Source organism: Anopheles coustani, chromosome 2 (assembly GCF_943734705.1).
Source record: "Anopheles coustani chromosome 2, idAnoCousDA_361_x.2, whole genome shotgun sequence".
Taxonomy (NCBI): Eukaryota; Metazoa; Arthropoda; class Insecta; order Diptera; family Culicidae; genus Anopheles; species Anopheles coustani.
In genome coordinates this window covers 90,002,939-90,026,759 of record NC_071289.1, presented here as the reverse complement: position 1 = coordinate 90,026,759, position 23,821 = coordinate 90,002,939, and the positions used below count along the sequence as shown (strand labels likewise).

General features: G+C 45.0%; 1 protein-coding gene across 1 annotated transcript in view; it reads right to left on the bottom strand.

The window, feature by feature from the left end:
* Positions 1 to 23,821, bottom strand: part of LOC131262974 (uncharacterized) — a 35,069-nt gene that overhangs the window by 10,708 nt on the left and 540 nt on the right. The window lies entirely within an intron of this gene.

Sequence of the window (23,821 nt, the reverse complement as noted above, 5' to 3'; positions counted from 1 at the left end):
AGGTTAACGTTCGATCAACAACAAATGATTAGGGGAAACTTATACACCGAATCAAATAGAACATTCCTTGCAGAGCACGCAATACAACAAAGTTGCATAACCGATAGGTCTTTTGGTTTTGCCATTTGTTTTTATTATATGTATCATAAGAATTTGTACAAAATGGTCATCAAAACCAAGTCCGTGTGTTGTTTCGTTTTGTCAGTTTATCGTTTTTACCTGAAATTGTTGTCAACATTAGAACATCATAATAAGTTTTCATCGATCTTGTTTGATTGATTTGAATCAGTTGAAATTCTAATTAAGCTCGTCTGAGCTCAAGCAACAAGTTAGTTACAGTGTTCATCGTGTGATGATGTGGAAAAATCATGGTATGTAATCGAATCATTACTGAAAGGTTTTTAGGAAAACCCTGTAGCTTAAAATCAATGTAAACCATTCCTGTGAAACCACCTGTGCGTAATGGACAATGAATGTGGTTCGATGCATAAAACGTATCATTTGAAACACTTTACCAATGTAGTTAATGGGATTACAAATTATTTTCACACTCACGATGATTTATGTGTTGGACGGTATGAAATTCGTTAAGCGAAAGGAAACGAATGCCTTGAACTTGTATCAGAAATGTTACCCCTCCGGGAGAAAAATGAAATCAACTTTCAGGGAAAATCGAGGAAAATATTATGTTATGAAGCATTGCACCACTCCCGTTTATACCCCGCAGATGGCGCTAAATCAGAGGTGGAAAACAATTTTCTGCAGAGACGCAGAAAATGCGCTGAGAAAAGCGTATTAAAAATCTGTAGAAATGGAAATTCTTATTAACTGCGTGGAAAACCAACCCGAGTTTTGATCGGAAAGTTCGCCTTTGGCTTCGGTCACGCTCGGTAATTGTCGATTGCTTTTCTTTTGCGCTTTCCCTCGGAAGAACGAACGGTTTTCTTCCAAATCTATTCACCAAACGGAAAAATTGATTTGATAGCCGTCGCTTATAGAAAATGGAGGCGTGTTTGGCCTCATCAGAAACTGGCAAGGTACGTCCGTGCTCTTCCCTACCCGTTTTTTGTTATTATATCAATTGAAAGCGACCGCTTTTTGGTTTCCGAGGCAAAGTTGTTCATTTTCATTAATTTTTTTGTGCCTTTTGCCCCAACCAGAAAAAGAGAAAGAGGAAGGAAAGAAAAACAGAAAGTCCAATAAAAACCTCTTCGTCGTCTTGCAAAGCAGGCTGATTTTATCTTGGAACCGTTTGCAGGACGACGGAAGAAAATCGATTAACTTACAGTGGATCATTTTTTTGTCGGCTTCAGTTTTTCCCTTCTGTCCCCAGACACTGTTCCCCCTCCCCGTTGTGGGACGCTGTCATCATCATTTCTCATCAGCCACATCATCGGCGCCATCGCGAGTGTTGACATGTCGGGGAAACATTCCGCAAGCAAAACGCCCGACGGCCGAGCGGCGAGATTGGGGATGCGATTTTAGCATATCGCGTTACGATGTTATCGTAAAATCGTACCGCAAGTGGGTGTGCGCCCCCCCTGGGCCCCGCGTTTCCGGCCGCGTGGCATGTTCCGCGACCAACATTCCGCACGGATTCGGAAAAGTGGCATCCGAGCGTGGCGCAACGCTTGGCGTAAATTGTTCATCTTCGAGAAGTTCGAGAGCGCCGGGCAGGCACTTGAAATATCTCGAATTGCTACCCGGAACCCGTTTTCCAATAGCTGTCAAGCGCAGCGCCGGGCTCGCGATCCATTCGGGCCATCCAGTTTTTGTTTCCTCTCGACTGGTTCTTAGACCGTCGTCGAAAGCGGGAAAAATATGTAATTGTTTTTCACTGTAAAAGTATCGGGTAGTTTTCCTTGCCAGCCCTCTTTGGTTTGAGGCAGCTTTAAGGATATAGGACAACTAGCTAATCAGTTTAGGCTGCAAACAGCATACAAGGGTCTACTTGATAGTTATCGGAAACAGAACGGTATGTGGTTTCCTTTTACTGCAGAAAACAGCAAATATCCTTTTAGCTAATATCACATTTTAAAATTAAGAAAATTACATAAAACAAAGTAAACGGAATTTCAAACAAACCAATAATGTGACCCGATGGATCAAAGAATATTGAACATTGAAGTTTTTCTTAGCGTATTTAAATCGTAAGGATTTAAAAAAAATGTAAAACATACTTATGATGTCTTTAGACATTTAAATTTTAAAAACTTTCTCCTCACGATGATGTAGGTTTATTTTTCTGTTTTTTTTCTATTTTATTCTTGAACATTATTTAATAATTCAATTTTCAATGAAGTGCCAATTATTTTTTAAATGCTAAAATATTTTTGAATTTTTGTTTTGTTGAAATTGTTTTCATTGAATTTATTTTCATCAAAAGATATTGAGGGTAACTCTTTGAAATAAAACTAAAATATTCTCTGAAGTTCTTTATCGAAATCAATACAACCTAATTTGGTAAACCATTCGCTGTGGATTTTTCTATCAATTTTTGTTGTACTTCGAACTTAAAGCGATTCTTAGTTGAAGGTCGAAAGTATATTGAATCGTAAAAACTTCCTATGAGAGTAAAGTTGCAAGAACTACAGTAAAATCAGAAAATATTTGTATGACGGATCCTCCATAAAAGTAGTTTTCATACTCCCGTGGGAGATAATCCCACCGACGGAAGGGGGCCGTCCGGTAGTTAAGCTTACGGTTACACTTTATAATTCTGTTCAGTACCATTCGCATTAACAACGGCGGTTTAGCAAACGCAAACAGGAATGGAATCCCCGCTCCAGGCATTCCGGAGGAAACTTTCCCTCCGCATTTCGCACCGCCAGTGTCCTGCTGTTTTTCCACCCGACTGGGGGAGACACTTGCACCCGGTGGGTTGGGGCGGTCGGTCCTGTCAATCGCTGGAGGAACTTGACAAGAGCGCAAATTGCGCTGTCATCATGGTTTTGCCAGCGAGCTGCGTTGTTAGTATTTGAAATTATTTCACACTTCACTTGACCAGATTCGGGCCCGTGGAGGGGGAGAGTTTTCCTTGAATTTCATTTCCCGCAGCGAGACGGGTAGCGAATTTTTACCAACAGTCTTTCCACTAAACTTTTCCAAATGGCCCGTGTTTGGTGCGTGCAGGAGCGTAATTAATTTTGCTTTAACCTTTCAAAAACCTTTCTCTAGGACGGGTCGCCTTGGGGCTTCGTCTTGGGGTTCGAAATGTGAAAAGATGATGAGCAATTTTCGAGCCGGTGAAAACTCAAGGATTAGCCAAACCAGCACCTCCTGGGCGCCTACTTAATATGGGCGGTTTAACACTACCGGGACGATATTATGATACTAATGTTAATCTCCTTTTCAAATGATCGTCTCTCGGAAAGGAATGCTTGGAAGAAGCTTTTCCAAGGCTAAGGTAGTTGCTAAATTTATTCTATTGTGTGTTGAAAACCATACCAATATAAAAGTACCAATAGTTCTGTCTGATGTAGCCGGTAACTAAGTTAGAAGTTTAAATTTTCTCACTTATTTTTCCACGAGACAAACGTCGTTCGGGTGAAGAGGAGACGGTTCAAGTAAAGCTCATTAACGTCTTCGGAATGGAAGCAAGAAGCGGTGAATTGTTGTTGATCACAAGCGCCACAGCGTACAAACCCGAATTCGGGTGTGGTCTTGGGTGTGTCGTTTTAATTAGGATAATTTCGTTTTCCGAAAGTTAAGCGGTAAGTTTAAGCTTGAAGAGCGTTAAACACCCCCAAGGTTCGGCACTTTGAAGGGCGCTTTGGAGGGTGCCCGGGTCGCAATCAATTGATAAAGATTTTCGTGGAACTTTATGATCTCGTCTCGTCGCCGGAAAGCGATGGAATGTGAACCGGATCGACGGAACAAGGGGAAAAAGAGACGAGAAAGGTCGCCGATGTTGCTTTTTGGGGCGGCTAAAGTATGGGACCACCCGAAATGGAGCAAATGAAGCCTTCAATCTGGCACGGCCATCGCGCGTTGTGGGTTATGTTTGTCCCCGGGATGCCGAGGGACGGGCTGGCGAGGCATGTGTTGTAAACGTTAGCTGTCGGTTTCGATTTGACATCGACATGAATGGGCATTGTGTTGGTGAAGATCCTTAAATAACTCTTCCTCTTTTCAAGCCCATCGTCTTGTGTTAGGCAACGCGACGAGCCCTCGGGTTTCTATGGGCTCCGAAAGATCCCAACATCCTCTACCACTTCAGCACACCGACGTCCCCTACGAGGGACCGACAGCAGTAACAATGTTTGTGTCTTTTACTGAAGGGATTGAAATTGTGCAACGCGTATCAGTGTGAAGCGTTTATGGTGCTTGAAGAGAAGTTTCCAACAAGTTTTTGGGACGTTTTGAAAATTGTATTTCCGTGCCGATTGTTTTATTTCAATTGGAGGTATTTAAGTTTTATGCTCGCTTAAATCATTTCATATATCTTTTCGATCGAAAGGAGTTCAGAACCTTTTCTCGGTGCGTTGTAAATCGTCTCGCTGAAGTATTTAAACTATTTTGAAAATGCAGTTTTCTATTTATTACTTCTTTTTCATAATAAAACGCAAACATTAATGCTAAAGTAAGGAATGAATAAGGAAAATAAAGTAAAGTAAACGACTAAAGTAAAGGAATGAGTTTGAAACCAAATGATTAAATCCGTTGAATATTTACCTCATATATAAATGAGTTTTTCCCAGAAGAATCGGTTGCCTTTCCTGAGCCTCAAAGTATTTCTCCTTGTACATCGTTCCTTTCCGTTGTTTATCTTCAGCTCTAAGCTCTCTAGTTCAAGCGAAGCTTGGATCGTCATCCAGCATTAATCGGCTCTATGCTCGTAAATAGCTTCCTAAGGAGCATTATTGTCGATCACTTGAAGTACACCACACCACACCTCCCATGTTGTGCGGCTGTAAAATGAGCTCATCAATATGATAGGCATTACTGTCGTCGTTGAGCTGTTCCGCTTCCTTCGAATACCGGCCGGTTGTTCATCATGCCAGGTGTCATAAGAAGTGGCAAGCACTGCATTCCCTCTATGGTCATCTTGTTTGACATTCTGTCGTCGTCGAGGGAGGAAAGAAAAAAGATGGCGCGCACGAGCCATCCTTCGCACGGTGCGATGGCACACTCTTCAAATTGAAGTAGACATCATCGACGCTGGCATCCGATACGGTACACGTGAGTCCTGGAGAAGGCCACTGCAGACGGCGACGAACGGTGGGTGAAGAACCACTAGATCTCGGGGCACTCGTACACCGCCGACGGTCGGATTGCTGCCAACTTGAACGCGACCGAGTGTCCAATGTCCGTAGGAGGCAACGTTCGGTAAGCCACACGGCACAAGGACAACGGGCATGGTGCATGGTTCCCTTCGCTTGGCCTTGCACAATCTGCTGCTCCCGCTAGGCACTCCACGATGCCGGCACGTGGAGCATCGAGCAACACATACATTGCCCAACCGAATGCAGGCCGTACACGAGAAGGAAATGTGAAATGGCTTTCCCAAGACAATCGGAGTGGAAAATGCGTGGAAGTGGGCGATAAAATGGGGTGAAAAAAAAACGCGGTGGCTATGTGAAATCGTGTCTCGTTCACACGTTGTTCGTTGGCTTTGGAGGGAGACACCTTTACCTCCTTCTTTCCATACGAATTAGCTAGGAATCAGTCCGGTTTGGGTGGGATTTCCGATTCCCCTAGGATAGGACACGTGCAGCATCATCTTTCAACAAGCGCAAGGACAACATGCTCTCGTGCGAATATACCAGCATAAGCAATTTCACCACAACACATACACGTTGGGGACAGCCGGCCAAGCCAGTGGAGCTTAAAGCCACTCGAGGACGTGTTGATTGACGGCTAGCTGAAGGTGATTGGCCTGTAACGCATCGCTTTTTCACCCTTTTTTGTTCGGAAAAGCTGGCCGGTTTGATCCCACGGTTCTTCCCATAGGGTCGACTCAAATATGCTGATAGCGGGCGTAAACATTTTCCTTTTTCTCGTGTCGGATTGCGTGCAAAATGGAATTTTTCATCGAAGCAAAGAACATTTTCCATTGTTCGCTGTGTTTCCGACGCGTTGGTGTTGGATGTCGAGTGATTAGTCAATGGCTACGTTGTTTAAACTTATTCCGTTTCCATCCAATCCAAAACAGGTAAAAAAGTTCTATTATTAGTGATGTTTGGTTCTTTAGAGTAATTTTTGTTTTTTCTTGTATTGATTTTTTGGTGGGTTTCAAAATGTTACACGGAGAAGTCAACATTTTTTCCTCGTAGTTGTTCGGTTCGTTCGATTTATTTCGGTTCGTTTTTATGCTTCATTAGATGTTGTCTACTACCGGGTTAGGAAATGGTAAGCAGTCTTAGCAAGATCGTTGACGGAAAAACGAAACTAAAACTAAGGTTTGTCCTATTCGTCTTCGACTCTCCCTTTTCCCCCATGACCGTAGCTATCCTTAAACTAGCACCAAAATAACGCTATCATCATAGATCCTTGAATGACATTCACTTTCGGGGGATTACTTTCCTATCCACATGTCATGTTTTTTTGCTGTCGATAGAAGTCGTGTTTCTACCCGTTTGTATCGATTCGTTTTTACCGTTCGGTTTGTGTGGTGGAAAGAATCTTTCAAAAGTTTTTTCTTAATATTTTGTGTATTTTCTTTATTGTAATGCAACGGTATTAAATGGATTATAATTCATTTATCGGTACGAGAAAGACTGGTTTGCGAGCTGTTAAACATGCTTCAGCAAGATGGACAAACAATTTCAAAGATTTCCGCTTTTCAACAAAAGTTTTCCTTCGGTATGCCATGAATCTTAATATTTTCGCGCTTATAATACAACACTGAACGGACTTTGAGGTTCCGGGGGAAATCAGCAATCAGAATTTAGCTCGTCACTTCAAAGGAGAGAAGTTTTTTCATGCCGAAGACGAGCCTTCCTTGCTCCCCGTTGCCGAAAGCGATCGCCTGACTTTAATTTTAACACAATTTGCATGAACTAGATGAAAAATATCACTCTAAGCTCAAAACAATGGAGTGTTATCTAGAGTAGTCTTTTAATTTGCAAAGCCCATTTAAGTAGGAAGCCATAGTTGGCGAACGTGATCGGCGGAGCGTGGCAAGTGTACTTGAATGAGAGAATTCCACTTTTTCCGGAAGAGAAGTTGAAGAAGAATCCATCCGGAAGAGAAGCTGGAAGTTTGCACGTGCCTTCTACCTACTGGTTGGTCAATTCTTTACCGCAGTCCGTTCCGGGAGAGCTACCCATGTCATTATAATTTTTTGCGTATAATTGTTTTCTTGTTTCTGCTTTTCGGGGCGAATCTGCCCTGCGGCTGTGTAAGGCCTTGGGGCGAGGAAAAATTGTAATACTTTTTTTTTACCCCCGGGAATGTTCGGCACGTGAATTGCCTTCTCGGAATGGCGAGAATTGGATGGGGTGATAAGATAAGCCTTAGCGTATGGAATACAAGAAAAGCTTCCATGGGAATGTGTTTAGGGGAAACAAAAGATAACTTTCTGGAAGAAAACCAACATTCTTTAATTTTTAAATCTTATATTAAAGTCTGTGAAGGAATTAAAACGCACTCTGTACTATTCACCGTTATGTGGCCAATTTAACGATCTTGTTGATCAAGTGGTGTATCATACATACTATAACTAGCTTGTTATGTTTAATAAACCATCAGGATTATAATTTAATACTTAACAAAACGGGCGTAAGCGAAACAAATATGTTCATTTGATTCACGAATTGACTCTAGATATTGAATAATCAATAAACTAATATACATGTGACCAATCCTTTTGTATGAGTTATGAACCAGAATCCAGTTTTCTCTACTGTTGAAACGCAGTTATGAAGTTGCACAATATAAATATTGGTACCAAAAGCGGTGGTTGTGACCTTTGAACTACCTTTCCATCGGGCAACCCTCCCGATCAAGGGCTTTTGGCGTCGGGCTCCCGATCAAGGGACCTTTCAAATTGGCGTAGTTTAGGTTGGTCATAACGAGAGGAGTATACAAGCGACACTCGGTTACATATCCAGTAGACCCAGTGTTCACCTTGCGTTCATCCTTGTTACTATGACCCTTGTCCGGATTATTTGTTCGTTACTTCGAATATTGACTAATGCTGCCTTCCAAAGGCAGCGTGTGTTGAACGTAAGGGCACGTCTTGACATGTTAATATCGTTATCATGATGACACCAGCATCGGCCGGGCAGTGTGCCAAATGGTGTTCGCCTCGTGAGCTGAGTGGCTTGGTTTCTTGGCGGACTACATTTGGACAGGATGAGTTCAGCTTCGTGCGAATGTTTAGTACCGGCTTTTGGGCAGGTTTTCCTTGGCCACCAGTCGAAGTAGAGCTATCCTTTCACATGCTGTACGAACCCGGGATGTAGTATCATTTCGTCCTGCTACAACCCGATTGCAACCGGGAATGCTTCCATGAACAGCCCGGGGCAGCATTATCATTTTAACAGAAAGTTGACATTACTGCAGATCAGGAAAATATTTATAGTCGACGCACGCTTACAAGCAACAGTAAACAAACCGTCCAGGCATCGCTGGAATTGTAGGTGGGTGTTGACGTTGATTGAAGCTGAATTGCACTATTAATTATAGTGATGGGCACATCCGGGCGCCTGGTTGAGTGACATATAATTAATTTACTGCTTCGCGGTTGGCATCCATCAATATTTCGGGCGAACTCGGTATGCCACGGTGAGTTTCGAATGAGGGCACGAGTGCCATTTTTAAAGCTGTCGCTAATTTTATTCCACGAACATGCTTTTCAATTTCCCATTCCGTTCTACTTTTTCGTGCAGTACGCAAAGGCTTCCGGTAACGGGAAAATCAGTTGAATGCGCTAGCCAATAGAAAAAACAGCCATAAAATAAAATTATTTATCGACTACCCCACGACTACTCCCCATCGTTTCCTTCGTTCAGCACGTGCGACTTTAGCGAGTTTGATGCTATTTTACACACGAGCTCGGAAGCTGCGAGGCGCAATTTGTTGAATTGCGTCGTAAAATTTCGCCCGCCAGCGTTGCGAGATTGCGTTGCCCCGTCCTGGACACGTCCAGCTTGCTCTCGGTGTACACCTTCTGTGGCTGGACTTCATCTCTACTCCGACGGTGGACCGCGCTCGAATGTTGTCGATCGTTAACTGGTGTTCGAGTCGAGTGAGAGTGATGAGTTGCCAAGACTCGCAGGTCGTCAGTGTTTTACATCATGAACGGAACCGAAAGGAGATTATTGAATGCTTCATAAGCCGAGTTAAATGGAAAAAGTTGGTGCGTCTCAGAATATGGCGATGTTGGGTATGAACGGCGCACTATTTTACATTCAATGGTAGTCCTGTGGTTCACTTAATAAGTGGGTAAAAAATGTGGTAAAACCAATTAAAATAGGAGAACCACGTGCATGTTTGCACTTTTGTAATGTAGTTTGGAGGCTACTGAGTTTTGAAACCATCTTTATGAAATGAAATGGCCTTTACTTTTTTAAAGCCCGATAGTTTTAATATATTTAAAGAAATGTATGTATGTATTTAAGAAATTGTTTTGCAAAAATGTTTACATGTTCACCAGACTTTATGCTTCTATGTTTCATTAACAGGAAATTTTCGTAACTAAATGAATCGATAGGTAAAATTCAGATTGAATTTCAACAATGCTGGCAAATTTCCAAAATCCTCCTCCAGTAAATCAGCATTACCAATATTGATGAAATAGTGTATCGGAATCCTTCAAATATGATTAGAGTTATTTCTCACTAAAGGTTAAGGTAACCTATAGAATGTCTCAACGGAGGCGAGCATTTCCCGCATTTTGCACAAAATTTGACAGAACGTTAAATTGCCAAAGTTTCATCATAATTTCCTCATTCTCCCCAACCTCAGTCCCGATGAAATAAGTATCAGTTGAGGTTGATTTGTCTGCTTGTCTGTCTGTCCATCCATCCAATGACCGGGCAGTCAGGTCAGGCCCGGGTTGCCTCAAGAGGCCAGGCAATCGAAAGTTTATCCTGCTTTCTTTGGTCCGGGTCAGTCAGTTAGTCCGATAGTTTCGATGTCTCGGGGCTTGTTCATTCCGTCGATAATTGTTACTATTCAGGGCAAACTTTCTCCACCGAACGTCTTGGCTGTCTTTTTTTAAACCTGTTAAGTAGAAGTTTTACGAGTTTCGTTTCTACTTCTACTTTCGCCATTAAATGGAGCTAGAGGTCGGTTTGTGCAAACTGTGCGTGATGATCGATGCGAACGATAAGCGGACGAACGAAGAATCGGTTGCTAATTTTGCCTCCTCACGCTCAGCGCCATTCCTGCCTGCCGGGGAGGGGTCGCATTCTCTACATCGACGCCGATGGTTGTAGTGTGTGATGGTAGGGTGGTCAAAGCAGGTAGTATCTTAAGTCAAGGCTAATTTTTCCTACCCTCTTCGGGGACAAAATTATTCCAAAAAGTCAAATACATGTTTTTTTTTTCATGAGAAAACCGAATCAACCGAACATGTTGTGAATGTATTTTCCCTTTTACGGGGAAAAAACAACATTAAAATAGTCTTCAGCCACGCATGACTTAGAAAGAAAAAGAAAAACAGCACAGAAAAATTGTCTCCCATTTATCACCATGGTAAACAGTTTCTCTTCATCGTCCCCAATACCACAGTGACTACTACGCTCTGGTACTGGGAAGCATATTATTCTACATCGATTTTCTCTCGCCGGGAGCAACGCACGAAGGGACGATACCCGGTGTTGAGATGTTTACCCTGCCCAGGTGTCCGATGCCGGCCTGGTCCGAAGGAGGAAGGCGGAAATATTAGGGCACCGTCATCTCATCGGGACGTCAAAAACGAGCAAAAGACCCCACAACGCGGGTTGTGTGTGTGTGTGGTTTTGTGCGAGGATTGAAGAACGCTGTTCCGAACCCGCATTGAGTGGGGCGTAAAAGTCCGCTCGTTTGTGTACTTCTATGGTTTGGTTTTGTAGGCGAATGAACTAAAAAAAACACACACACACACATACACATCCTCGGGTTCGCAAAGGACCCGAAAAGAAGGGTTATGCAAAGCACCGGTAAAGGGTAAACCTTTTTCACTTGTCCGTTGCCGGAGTAAATGCCCGAACCAAATGGGACTGGGTTTCTTTTCACGCTGAAAAGGGTCTTGGCCTAAGGTTTGTGGAACATCTTTTTTTTTCTCATTTCTCTGCATGATTTTTAATCATGGAACCGGTCATGGATGAAGATCGATGCGCTACTCACGGTGTTAAAACGAACCTGGTGTAGTAACTTTGTCAAATCTTTTCCGCTCAAAACTTTTCTTATGCTTTTTTATACTTTGTGTCGTTTATTGCATTGATTTATGTTAGTATGTTGTATAATCCATGATTTCAAAGAATTAAATACTGGCTAAAGGAATTGGAGCCTCGAAAGTGAATAATAAAAGTTTTGCAAATTTAGGCAACGAACAATCGCCATGGTGACGCAGAGAAATTAAGCATCTTTTTTAGAAGTAACCTGATATTCGCATACTAGACCAATCAAAGTTAGAGAAATGTTTGAATTTAAACGTTAAACAATTAATTAGATGAAATTAAACGTTAAACAATTTACATCAATGGTAAGCTTAGAGACGTCACTTAACTAGAATTTCCACCGCTCGGGAGTGCGTGTCGGTTTTATCTGGTCGCAAGAGACCGCGCATAAAGCATCCGAATAACGATGAGGGTGGGTTTCAATTATGTCCCATTTTTTCACCAGCTAATGGACGTCGAGATAGTCCTCGCTTGTTCCGTTTTTCTCAGGCATGACCCTTCCGGTGGCTCCCGGGTAACCCTTTTCTGGGTGAGTGTAGATAAAGCTTCCCATTTGCATTCTAGTCTCGTTGCCCGGATTGTGGATTCGGATCTGCGTTCGCATATTCTTGAGCCTTGGCCATCGCGCTTTCCCGGTGGCATCGATCGTGCGCTTATGCATCATCCCCCTCCCCCGTCCTACGTTGTGTGGGAGACCGACCGTCAGCGCGCGCTCGGAGCAACGCCGGCGCCATTTAGCCGGTTCATTATTTGCCCCACCCCCAGCCTGGTCCCGGTCCCCAGCCACCGGGAACCAGTGTCACATTTCTGGGCCAATAACGGAAGGTTTTGTGAAGCGACAGCGAAACCATCCGCCTTTCGGGTAAGGACCCAATTTATCTTTCCAGCTAAAACCTCTCCCGACCTTTTTTTTCCCGGTCGAGATGGGTGCGGACCCACGACACATGCCTATCGGTTTTATTCCTTTTTCGGTTTGCCTTGGTGGCATCCTTCCCGACGGCTCATCTTGTCGGCGGTCACCACGTCACGTACCATCAATCACGGTAAGCATATCCCATGCCCATGGGTGGCATCTGTTTCGAGGTCGATCGAAGTCAATGACCGCCCGCCGACCACCCGGGAGTCGTTGGGCCTTCGATCTTTGGTCATTTTAATTGGAAGGATTAGTAGCCAAGGTCGAATAGGGAGCTTCTGCCAACTTGAACCAATGGAAAAATTCAACATTTTGAAACTCTTTTAACGGACGGAGTCAGGGGCCAGCCTGAGAAAACCTTCCAAAACTACATAGCGAGCTGTGTACCATTTCCTACTTGTATAACATTTCCACGTGCCGAAAGTACTTAACGGATTTGCAGCAACAAACAACGTACATTGTACGACCGTCGAAATGCGGCCCAACTTTTCACTCTAGTGCTTTTCCACGCGAGGCGCACGGGAGAGCGGGGGAAGCACGTGCACAGCACAGCACACAGCCCACACGGTATCGCTAATTGAAAAGTTATTCGCCAGGAGGAGGAAATGAAGATTTGCAAAAGCACTCCCGGCGGCTCGGCACGGAAACGGTTCGCCGCTCGGTGCTTGATGTTTCGAGAGCGATCTTCTACCACGCGACGCAGGAATGAAAACAAACGGACAGGGGAAACTCAACGAACTCTCACGTCAATCCACTTCTATCTGGGTGGGCGGAGGGGGAGGCACGGGATCGGTCAGCCGTATCCGGACACTCGAGCCCAACACCGAAGAAGCCCTCGCAATTAGGGGCTTCGTGAGTAGGGAAATAATGGCGTTAATAAGTTGACTCACTTGTTTGTTGTTTTCCTTGCCGGCCCGAAACGGAGGAGGTAGCGGTTGGCGGGTGAGTGGAAGTTTATGATTCAATTTCCATTTTTGCAAACACCTCGAAGAGGCCATTCAGGGTGGTGGTCAGGGTGAAACTTGTTGCAGCAAACTGTTGTCTTACTTTAAAGTGTTTTCAAAATGATACCCAAAATAGATAGTTATTAACTTGAAGAAAGTTTAGTGAAATTGGAGCATAAAGTTGCACCGTAAATCGTGCTTTTTCGAGGTACATTTCCACATGGATACACACAAATTAATTTCATTGCTTCTCCTTTTGTTTTACTCAATGCGAAGAGAGGTATCACAGTGCGAACAGGAGTTGAATCATGAAATAAATTATCCTAATTAATGATGTAGCCTGCTCTAGTGTGTTGGTATTTCCATGAAGCGATCCATTATCGCTGTACGGATAAACTGCATTGTTCGATTGTGTGGTTGGCAAGTGCATTTGCATTCAACACAGGCCCGTCTCTGTTGCCCAGCGTTGAGTCGTTTTGCAATAAAACGCTTCTTCACACCGATCACCGATCAGGTTGAACAACGCTCGCGTTCTACCCGCATGTCGTCTGATTGTTCCCATTTATGAAATCAACGCACACAGACACACAAAGTCATGCAATTGCATTTCATCGGGTGCATCGTTCAACCGGTGGAAGAGTTTATTTACTCGTTTGACGCGCTACCATTCGTATCATATCGCTCCATCAGACGTTAGTCCTTCGACTGTCAAGGAGATTAAGAGAAGAAAAGAGAAGTACAGAGCGAGAAGGCAAGAGGAAGGTGAATTTACGAAACCATTTCAATGTATTTCCCGCAATGGTGCGCTTATCACCACCCGTATCCATGAAAAGGAAATAATTTACCCGAGAAAATATGAAACGATGAAAAGCGTACCACTCCCCTCCCGGATGGGCATCAAAGCAACCCGGGTTTGAAAAGCTGTTTTTGCAACTTCTAACGTCGTGTTATTAGAAAGAAACCAACACACGTTTGAAGGTGCATAGATGTACTTCTCTTTACAGAATGTGGGCAAACTAATATCTTTTGAGGGAGTTTCGTTTTGTGCATTGTGGGAACTCTTATAATCAAAAGCTAGTGAAAATGAAAGCAACGAAGGAGTTGTCAAGGAGATCAAGACTAACATTTTTAGCATCAAACATAAAAGTAAAATAAAATATAAATTCAGTTTTTGAATGGTTTTATAAGACTTTTTTATTGATAAACTTTTAACAATAGTTGGAAATAAAAAGGGATTGGAAGATTTTTTCCACCGTGATAGCAACTCGAATTTCTCTATTTTACTTGCTTTGACCCAATCTAACCTTAGTGCAGTCAATGCCCTGAGTAGTAAGATTTAAAAGGAGACCACAGAGGAACAATTCCTGATTCTCCACTACTTATGGAGGAAAATCAATTGATTTATTTCGATTAAATTCCGCCATAATCTACATTTTATTCGAGCAAAATCCAAGTTGCCAGTGGAAAAATGAACCTTGCTGATTGAATGATGAGAAGAGTGGAACGCAAATTGATTTTCAATTTCGTCTGTTAGCACTTTAACCATAGGAAGGGAAATAGATTTAATCGAAAAAAAGCCACTTCTCTGCATAATGCACGAGTGGAGCGTGCGAAATGGGATATTTGTCACATTTGGATTTGGATTCCCGGTTTTCCCCTTGGCGCCGTTAGTTTTCAAGGAAGAGAACCAAACCGAGACAAGTACATGAGCATTTGTAACGATCAACAACAATGTTCGTAACTTGATAGTGTTTCGTAATTGGGAATGCGGGATGGGCGCGTGGCGCAACCAAGCTCAAATGGTAAGTGACATTCAACATCCGACTCGAGCGGGAAAGGAAAAAAAGACACTCGATACCATCACCACTTGAGATTTACCAGTGAATGGTGGCGTGTGATGGGATCCGTGTAACACCATGGAGGGTTTAGAAATCGGAGACGGTGTCGTATAATTTATCGGTCGCAATTAGTGCATCACGAGTCGCCCAGCGACGAAGAGCATGGATAAACTCAATCAGCTGGCATTGCTGGTTCTTAGTCGCTTGGTTGGTGACTGTATGTGTGTGTGACGATAATGGACGCATGATGGTGGTGTTCCGAACCCTATTGGAATCCAATCGCTTGTGTGGCGATTACGAAATCGACCACCAGACGGGACATTAATGATGGTGAGGTGGCTCCAAGAGTGTTGGAACGTTTTGAAGTCAGCCACTTCCAAGGGGGTGCGAGCGGCCAAACGAATGTTAACCTTGACGCTGTAACCGGGCAGCTACGTTGTGAGGAACACCACTAACAAGTTTCCATGGGACACTTGGGCCGTTTTTATTTTTTATTACACACGGACGGAATACATTTTTATTGGCCACATGAGACACGGTACGCGATGTTACAACACCATCGGAAGAACGACACACATGATAACGGTTCGTTCCATCGAACACAAATGTTATTGATTGGAGGTGCGTTCTGCTGATGTTTCGTAACGGGGGTGAATGATAATAAAAACATTAACAATTTGTACTCTTTTGAATGTACAGGAAGGCCAGTGAGGAGCAGTTTTATATTTCAAATATAAGATTATTGTAAAATGGATAAAAGCATAAACAGTTTACTGTTTTACAGTGGGTACTTAATATTTATAAAGATAAAACTGAAGCTATGTTCAGATACGTTCTAACTTCAATTTCGAAAGAGTTTTTACAGTTATGAAAATGCAACAATGTAAAAATATTAAAAATATAAAAACATACTTTTTGGAACTCGTTTAAACCCTTATTATTTTTTCCACGAAATTTATTTAAATAAAGAGCTTTTAGTGCTGTTTCCGATGGGGGCGCCTGGTGGATTTTGTGGAAATTTTGATTGGACTTGCTTGTACTGTGGAAAATCTCTCCCGTACTTCGTCCGTTATTCATGGCTCCGAATGTTTTCTCGCTTTTCGAAACCGAACTAGTGTACCGTGCAGAAATACTGCTGGCAAATCGATAACCTATTTGAAGCGACGCCTCATTCTTCCGATCCTCTCCCTGCGCCGTTCCCCCAGGACCCATGGAAAGGGGTAGTTTTTTGCACTCCTTCCAAAAGGCTTAGCGTAATCGCTTTCCATTCGCTTCGTTGGCAATCTATCGCTATGTTTTGCCATTTCATCGCCAAAACGAAAGGGGGCGAGATGGAGAGGAGTAGAAAGGGGAAGGTTGTGCTAGGAGTGGTCGCTGCATCAAGGCCGAAACAGGCCAGGCCAAGCATGAGGGTGCTCGAGTGTATTCCCTTGTTTCGAGACTCCTGGATCGGCTGCGATACTCTGCATAGAAAAATCGTACTTTGCACGAGACCTGTCCATCATCGGCATCGGTTCGCTGAGATGGGCCGGGGAAGGCAAAAGAGTGGTCCGCTCGCCAGCCTGCTACTGTTGCGCTGACGGCCAAGACGGCCGGAACGCTTGCCAAATTGGATTGAAACGTGTCGGCTCGGATGGCGCATCGGAGTCGCATCCGTGGCATGTGTATGTACTTTTGCCTTCTTTGCCATCCTTCCTCCACTCGAAGTCGAACTCCGTTGGAATCCGGGTAGCGAACATCTGCGGTAACAGGGCATGTTATGAACGGGAGCAAAAGAAAAAAAATCCTGTCCTCCCGGTCCACATCTGAATTGACATGGGCCAAATACGGACAAGATAATCAATTTCGGCTTTGGCAGACCTCAAAAGATACAAATCCTTCCGTGTCCTCCTTTATTGTACAAGGTTTTTTTTCTTTCTTTCCTTATCCTCTTCAGTTTCTGGGAGTTCTTTCGTGCACGGACGATATCTTTCCGGGTATATTGGCACGGTCCATCATCGCTTCCACCTTCATCAACGAGTGCAGCACATAAAGGGCTGTAGGTTCCGTACACGGAAGATAGTTTTGTGCTAGGATCGGCGGAAAAATGGTGCTGCAAAACTTTAATTCACCTAGGACGGGGGGGATATGATAAAGACCTATGAGCTGATCAGCGGGAAATGAAGCAAATCTTTAATATCGGTCTGAAAGGTTGGCGAAAAAGGAATGTAGGGTTCGCAATCGCATCCAGACCACCGATCGGATCAACTGATGGAGGAAGCTAGAGTTCGATGGATTCAAGAGAGGATGCACATGTTGTCTCCAGAACCCAGTCGTAGCCAATGGAAGGGAATACTTGTAGGGAATCGTAAGCAGAAGGCTGCAATAGCAAGTGCCTGGAAGCTGTTCCAGGCGCTTTTCCAACAAGACGGAGCTTCTTCTGCTGGCCGATACGCCACCAACGGATTGCGCGAAGGTGGCACGCTATCGAGAAACATACTTTGCGACAGATGCGACAGCATAACATACACACACACACACGTGTAGACAATGGCAAGAAGAAGCAACGAAGTCGGTTACCCACCCGGTGGTAGTTCGTGCCGTTCGTCGTTCTAAAAGGACTACCCTCGAACTCGAAACCGACGGAACGTGTACGAGAATGCATTGAGTGTGTGTGTGTGTGTGTGTGTGTGTGTGTGTGTGTGTGTGCCAAGAGCGAATTTTCACGCTGACCTCCTTATGTCCTCCTCCTTTTGCTGTGCCCTTTCGTTCGCAAAGGCTCGAGAGGCGATCTTCGGGCGATGGGGTTGGCTGGAGGTTGGTATGCTAATGATGGCAAAAATGTAATCCTGCACGTTTCGAAATTCAATATGCATGGCGTGGAACGTTGTCGTTTGGGGGGAGTGTTTTTTTTTCGCCCCTCCTCGTGGTCTTGTCAGCCGGTCGTGTAAAATCAAGCGGTTTCCTTTCCAAACGGCGTTTTCAATAAATTGCATCAATGTTCGAAAAATTCCGTGAAATTTTCCTACACGGATCGGCGAGTTGGGCGGCATGGTTCCGTTTTCAATATGTGTGGAAAATTATTATTGATTTCGCCGAAAGTTTGCCCACTGTGCTGTACAAAGCCGGTGCACAAGTCTGCAGCGTGTTGATAGTCTTATCGAAGGAAAACTTCCCAAAACATGTAGCACTTGTCCGTTCGTCCTGCGGGGAAAGGGAAAATAATTCACCGCGAACACTCTAGCGCGATTTTCAAGGACACATGTACGACGTAAAGTTGCTGGCAATATTTCCTCAACTTCCACCATTGGGCGTCGATGGAGCATTCGATGACCCTCGTTGCGAGGCTGGCGCTCATTATTATGAAACTCCTGCGTTAAACGTATCCGCAGGTCCAGAACTTTCTCTTCCGAGCCGAGCCGAGGCTGGGAAAGGCAAACATTTGAAAGCTGGAAGAACTTTATCAATTTTTCACTGCACGCGCTGCTCTAAACCGCTTCCGGGATGGAAAGTGGTTGCTGTAAAATGGTTTATTTGAACGTCGGCATATGTGGATATGTGCGGCTCGCACGGTTGCAAAATATGTGCAGAAAGTTTGCCATCGTCAGTGACGTTGGGGCTATTGAAGCGGCATTAAGTTGTTCGTAGGAAAGTAGCTTTCCGGGTTGCAACTGCGTAATAGGTGAAATATAATATAAGCTTTGCTTTCGGTAGGGATGCTCAGATTATGTGTGGTAACTTCCTCACCCGAGATGGTGTTTATCTGTTAAGCTATAATAATCCAATCAACAGATCAACTGTGGCTTATAGAAACATTTCTGCACTTTAAAAACTCAAATCCAAACCCTTCTTTATAAAGCTAGCCTTCAATGCATCCGTAATAATAATAACATCTCATCGCAGCAACCCAATCGACGTCGCTCGTAACGTCAAACAAAACGTTACCGAGCACCAGGCGCCTCCATCGAGACGGACACCATCTCACGTAGCAGACGGTCACGTGCCAAAACGGGGTGTGTTGACGAGGAAATAATTACACCCGAAGATAGCGAGAAGAATCGTAAACCAACAAAACCGATGCTTAGGAGTCAGTGACCCACTTCAAGGCCAACAAGGCGTGCGGACAGTCCATCCAGACGGACCGTGGTGTGAACAAATAAATCCAATCGTCCGCTTTGGCACGCGTGTTTGACATGGGAAACTATTTTATCACGCCTTCTTGGATGGACTGATGGCCTTCTTGGATTCAATAAAATATGATTGAGAAATGTTTACATCACGTTAAAGTAAGTTTAAATGCCATTCACCTTAGTTAAGTATGTTGATTATATGCATCTTGTTCATAATAACCAAAGCGTTCATTAAGTAATGAGTACCGGAACAAAAGGTCTATGCTGTAGTTAGGAGAAGGAAAAGGAAGGAAGCACACACGTACATTATCCTCCTGACATGCGGGCAAGGTGACAAATAATCAACCACTTTATCTACTTCGCTGCCTCGGAAAACCTCACACAAGCCTACTGCGGTATGCATTTGATTGGCATGGAATCAATTTATCCGCATCAAATTACCCCCACAGACGTTAGGCGTCGTGTTTGGTGGCTCCCAAAAAATCACCATGTGTGTGATGGTGTACCATATATTTTCCGACTGTTGCTTGGGTATGGTACGTCCGAAAACACATAAAACGGGAGATAAAAGTGTAAGGCGAATTTTCCTAGTTATTTTTTTTTACGTAATTTGTGGGAAGAAAGTAAACCACAATGCCCGCAATCGTCCCCCACTTTTGCCTTCCCTTGACGCCCCTCTCTTTTTCAGGAACGTGAGTGTGTACCAGAAAGAAAATACTCCCAATTTTCCAAATTTTCCACCTTCACGGTCCCCTGGACGGGTGGGTTTCGGGTACTTTCCTAAAAGCTTTTTTTTCCCGTCGGGTAAAAAGGATGAACACCGGTTCTGGGAGGGAAAAAGGGAAACCGCGGGAAGCGGATTGTGGGCTAACCGCTACGCAATGATCGTTGAAGGAAAACAAACTTGCCCACTCTCTTCGCGTGCGTCTTCCGCTGGAGAAGGATCGGTCGTGAATCGCGCCGTGAACGTTCGCGTCGTAGCGACATCAAAGGAGAAAAGCTGGCAAATATGAGGTTTACAAACAGAAACCCTTGGCGATCCGGGTGGCCTGGCCGACAGCAGGGTCTTGTGGGAAAGTCCTCTACGGTCACTAGCACTGGCACACACACACACACCGGGTGGGTTGTGGTCGTCGACGCGAACGAAAAGTTGTCCAGAGGAAAAACATTGAAAGAGAGATGATTAGAAAAACCTCTTTGGTGTTTTATTTTTCGCTTTGCTTTTCTTTCACGTGTTTTGCAGTCGACTTCACATGAAAGTACTTTTCCCAGCGAACCTTTTGAGATGTGTGATTTACTTCGTCTGGTGTTTGCGGTGCCTTTCGGTGCCCAAGGGAGTTGGCAGAAGGTGAGTGCAAATAGGAACACAAACTTTCGTTAGAGAAAAAACCTAAAATGGAAGCTGGGCATCGAGTTGAGATTCGGTTACAGGAAACCATCACTTGTCTTCTTCTTCTTTAATGGCCCGCTCGCAGTTGAGCACGTCGTGCTGACATGGCCTGGTCACCAATCGTTCTCCAGGTAGCTCGGTCCATGGCTGCAGCCCTCCAACCCCGGTCGCATCCGATGTCTCGCAGGTTCTGCTCCACTTGGTCCATCCACCGAGCTCGCTGAGCTCCTCGTCGTCTCGTGCCGGGCGGGTCGCTGGTGAGCACCTTCTTGGTGGGGCATGAGTCCGGCATCCTCATGACATGCCCCAACCAACGAATCCTGCCGGCCTTCGCCACCGTCAGGATGTCCGGCTCGCCATACAGCTCAGCTAACTCGTGGTTCATTCTTCTCCTCCACACGCCCTGCTCGTACACATCGCCAAAGATAGACCGGAGCACGCGCCTCTCGAAGACTGCGAGGGCGTTGGCGTCCTCCGTGAGCAGAGTCCAGGATTCATGCCCATAGAGAACGACCGGTCTTATCAGCGTGCGGTATATGACACATTTCGTGTGTGGGAGAAGCCATCTGGACCGCAGGAGTTTGTGGAGTCCATAGTAGGCACGATTCCCCTGAACAATGCGCCTCCGGATTTCACAGCTCACGTTGTTGTCCGGAGTTACGACAGTGCCGAGGTAGCAAAACTCCTCTACTACCTCAAGTTCGTCGCCGTCCACTGATACACTGCTCCCCAGCCTGGCTCTGTCACTGTCAGAGCCTCCGACGAGCAGGTACTTTGTTTTCGTCGCATTGATCATTAGTCCAATACTTGCGGCCTCGCGTTTCAGTCGGGTGTACGCCTCGCACACCGTCCTAGTGTTCCGCCCGATGATGTCGATGTCATCCGCGAAGCCGAGGAATTGGAGAGAGCGGGTGAAAATCGTGCCACGGATGTCGAAGCCCGCGCTTCTCATGACACCTTCCAGAGCGATGTTGAATAGAAGGCAGGAGAGTCCATCACCTTGCCTCAGACCCCGGTGAGATTCGAACGCATCCGACAGCATGTTCGAAATCCTCACCTTACACAGCACCCCCTCCATTGTGGCCTCTAGCAGTCGAACCAACTTCTCGGGGAAGCTGTACTGCCGCATGGTCTTCCATAGCTCCTTCCTATCTATGGTATCGTAGGCCGCCTTGAAGTCGATGAAGAGGTGGTGCGTCGGGATCTGGTGCTCCCGGCACTTCTGGAGGATCTGCCGTAGAGTGAAGATCTGGTCGGTGGTGGATTTGCCTCCAACAAACCCAGCTTGGTAGCTTCCGACGAAATCTGTAGCAAGGGGCGCGAGTCTGCAGAAGAGTATCTGGGATAGGATTTTGTAGGCGGCATTGAGGACTGTGATGGCTCGAAAGTTGGCACAGTCCATTCTGTCACCCTTCTTGTACACTGGGTGGATGACACCCAGCTTCCAGTCCTCCGGTATCCTTTCCTGCTCCCAGATTTTCACAATTAGCTGGTGCATACTGACGGCAAGCTCTACCGAACCCATCTTGAATAGTTCTGCCACCAGCCCATCGCTGCCAGCTGCTTTGTTCTGTTTCAGCTGCTTGATGACACTAGTGACTTCGTCCAAGGATGGTGGGAGCACATCGTCATCTACCTCCTGGCTAATGTGCTGCTCAATTCTGTCTGCGCCGCTGCTGGACTCCCCTAGTTCCGCTCCGTTCAGGTGTCCGTTGAAGTAGCACTTCCACCTTTCGATCACCTCTCGCTCGTCCGTAAGAATGTTAACAACCATCACTTGTATCGAGCGGAAAAATGTTCCAGTTTGTATGAAAAGCTTAATATTAATAGCTTAAAAGTAGGAATGTTGGAGAATTTTTCCACCAAGTAGTCTTCCGCGTTTGCCTGTAAGAATAATTTCGCAAAGCCTGCTTTTGTATCAAGTTCGAAGATCAAACTATTAGGAATCTCTCGGAAAGTAAAAACTCTCGACGTAGAAATTTCTACGTAGTGGGAAATTCGAGGAAAATTGAACCGACATGCATAAATGGTGCGTGCCGGGGCCAGGTAGCGAACGAAATCAAATGTTCCAAAATGTGTGTCTATTTTTAGCCGTAGCCTTCCGAGGCTTCTTGCGCTCTCCAGCGCTCTCAACCTCATAGACGGCCGTCGGCTGTGCCGGGAAAGTTTCTCTCGCTTCTCTGCTCGAACCATTGCCGTAGCCCACCTTGAGCCCTTGAGTCCCGAGTGCCCATCCATTTGTGCAAATGGTGAAGGTTAGGGTTATTGAGTAGCGAAGGTCACAGCCGTTCTCTCGTGCGAAGACTTTTCCACCGGCCACCGTCTGCCGTGCACCCTCTTTCGAATTCTTCTTCAGTTCTCTTCTTCTCTTCTCTCGACACAGCTCCCTGTCGTTTCCCTTGCTCTCACGCCCGTCCCAAAGTTTCCATTCGATCGGAACCTCGGGTTTCGAGTGAGAAAGATACCCATTTAATCAGGCTCCTTCTTCCCGCTTCTTCGAGCTTTCGGGTTTTTGCCATCACGCAGTTCCTTTGCCTTAGCCTGTTGCAGAAAAAAAAGGTAGAAAAAACAACCAACAACAGGCTATAATGAGCCGCCGGGTTATATTTTTCGGTGGTGCCTTTTTCGAGCCTTAAAGCGATGGAAACCTTCACTGTACGCGGGTTCAATTCGTGCATCGGTATGGGTTTCGATTAACTGTGGATGCTTATTTTGTGAATGCAATATAACTGGCAAGAATCGGTTGTACCGAACATTTCAAGAAGTGATCGAAAACCGACGCTAATTACATCCCTAGAAAAGACCATTTTCCAATTCATCCCTACATTTCATACTCGTTTTGGAAAATCTCCTGATTCTGCACACGCTAGGCATGGGTTATAGGAAAATCCGGTTCTTCGAAATGCCAGCCAGCGGGACCACAGTGAGCGCCGCAGATGCCATTGGCGAAATATACCAAATACATGCCGTGCCTGGCATCTCCCGAATTCCGTAATTCCATTTGTGTCTGGGAAATTCATTTTCCGCCGCAAGTAGATTCCATCGCAGGCTGCAGCGTGCAATGGAAAATCCCTTGCTTGTAGGACGGGAAACCCTCGCCGAACGGCGAGGGGTATTTGGCAATTTTCTCGTACGTATTTTCCCCGGAGTTCTTTTTGGACAATACATATGCTGGAGTGCCGGAAAGCGAGGCATTTTGTTGCTTTCCGATGAAGCCAAACCGGGCCAATTGACTGCACGTTGGGTATGTTGGATCCGACATACGTACGATTTGAGGGTGTATTTGAATGGAATGTT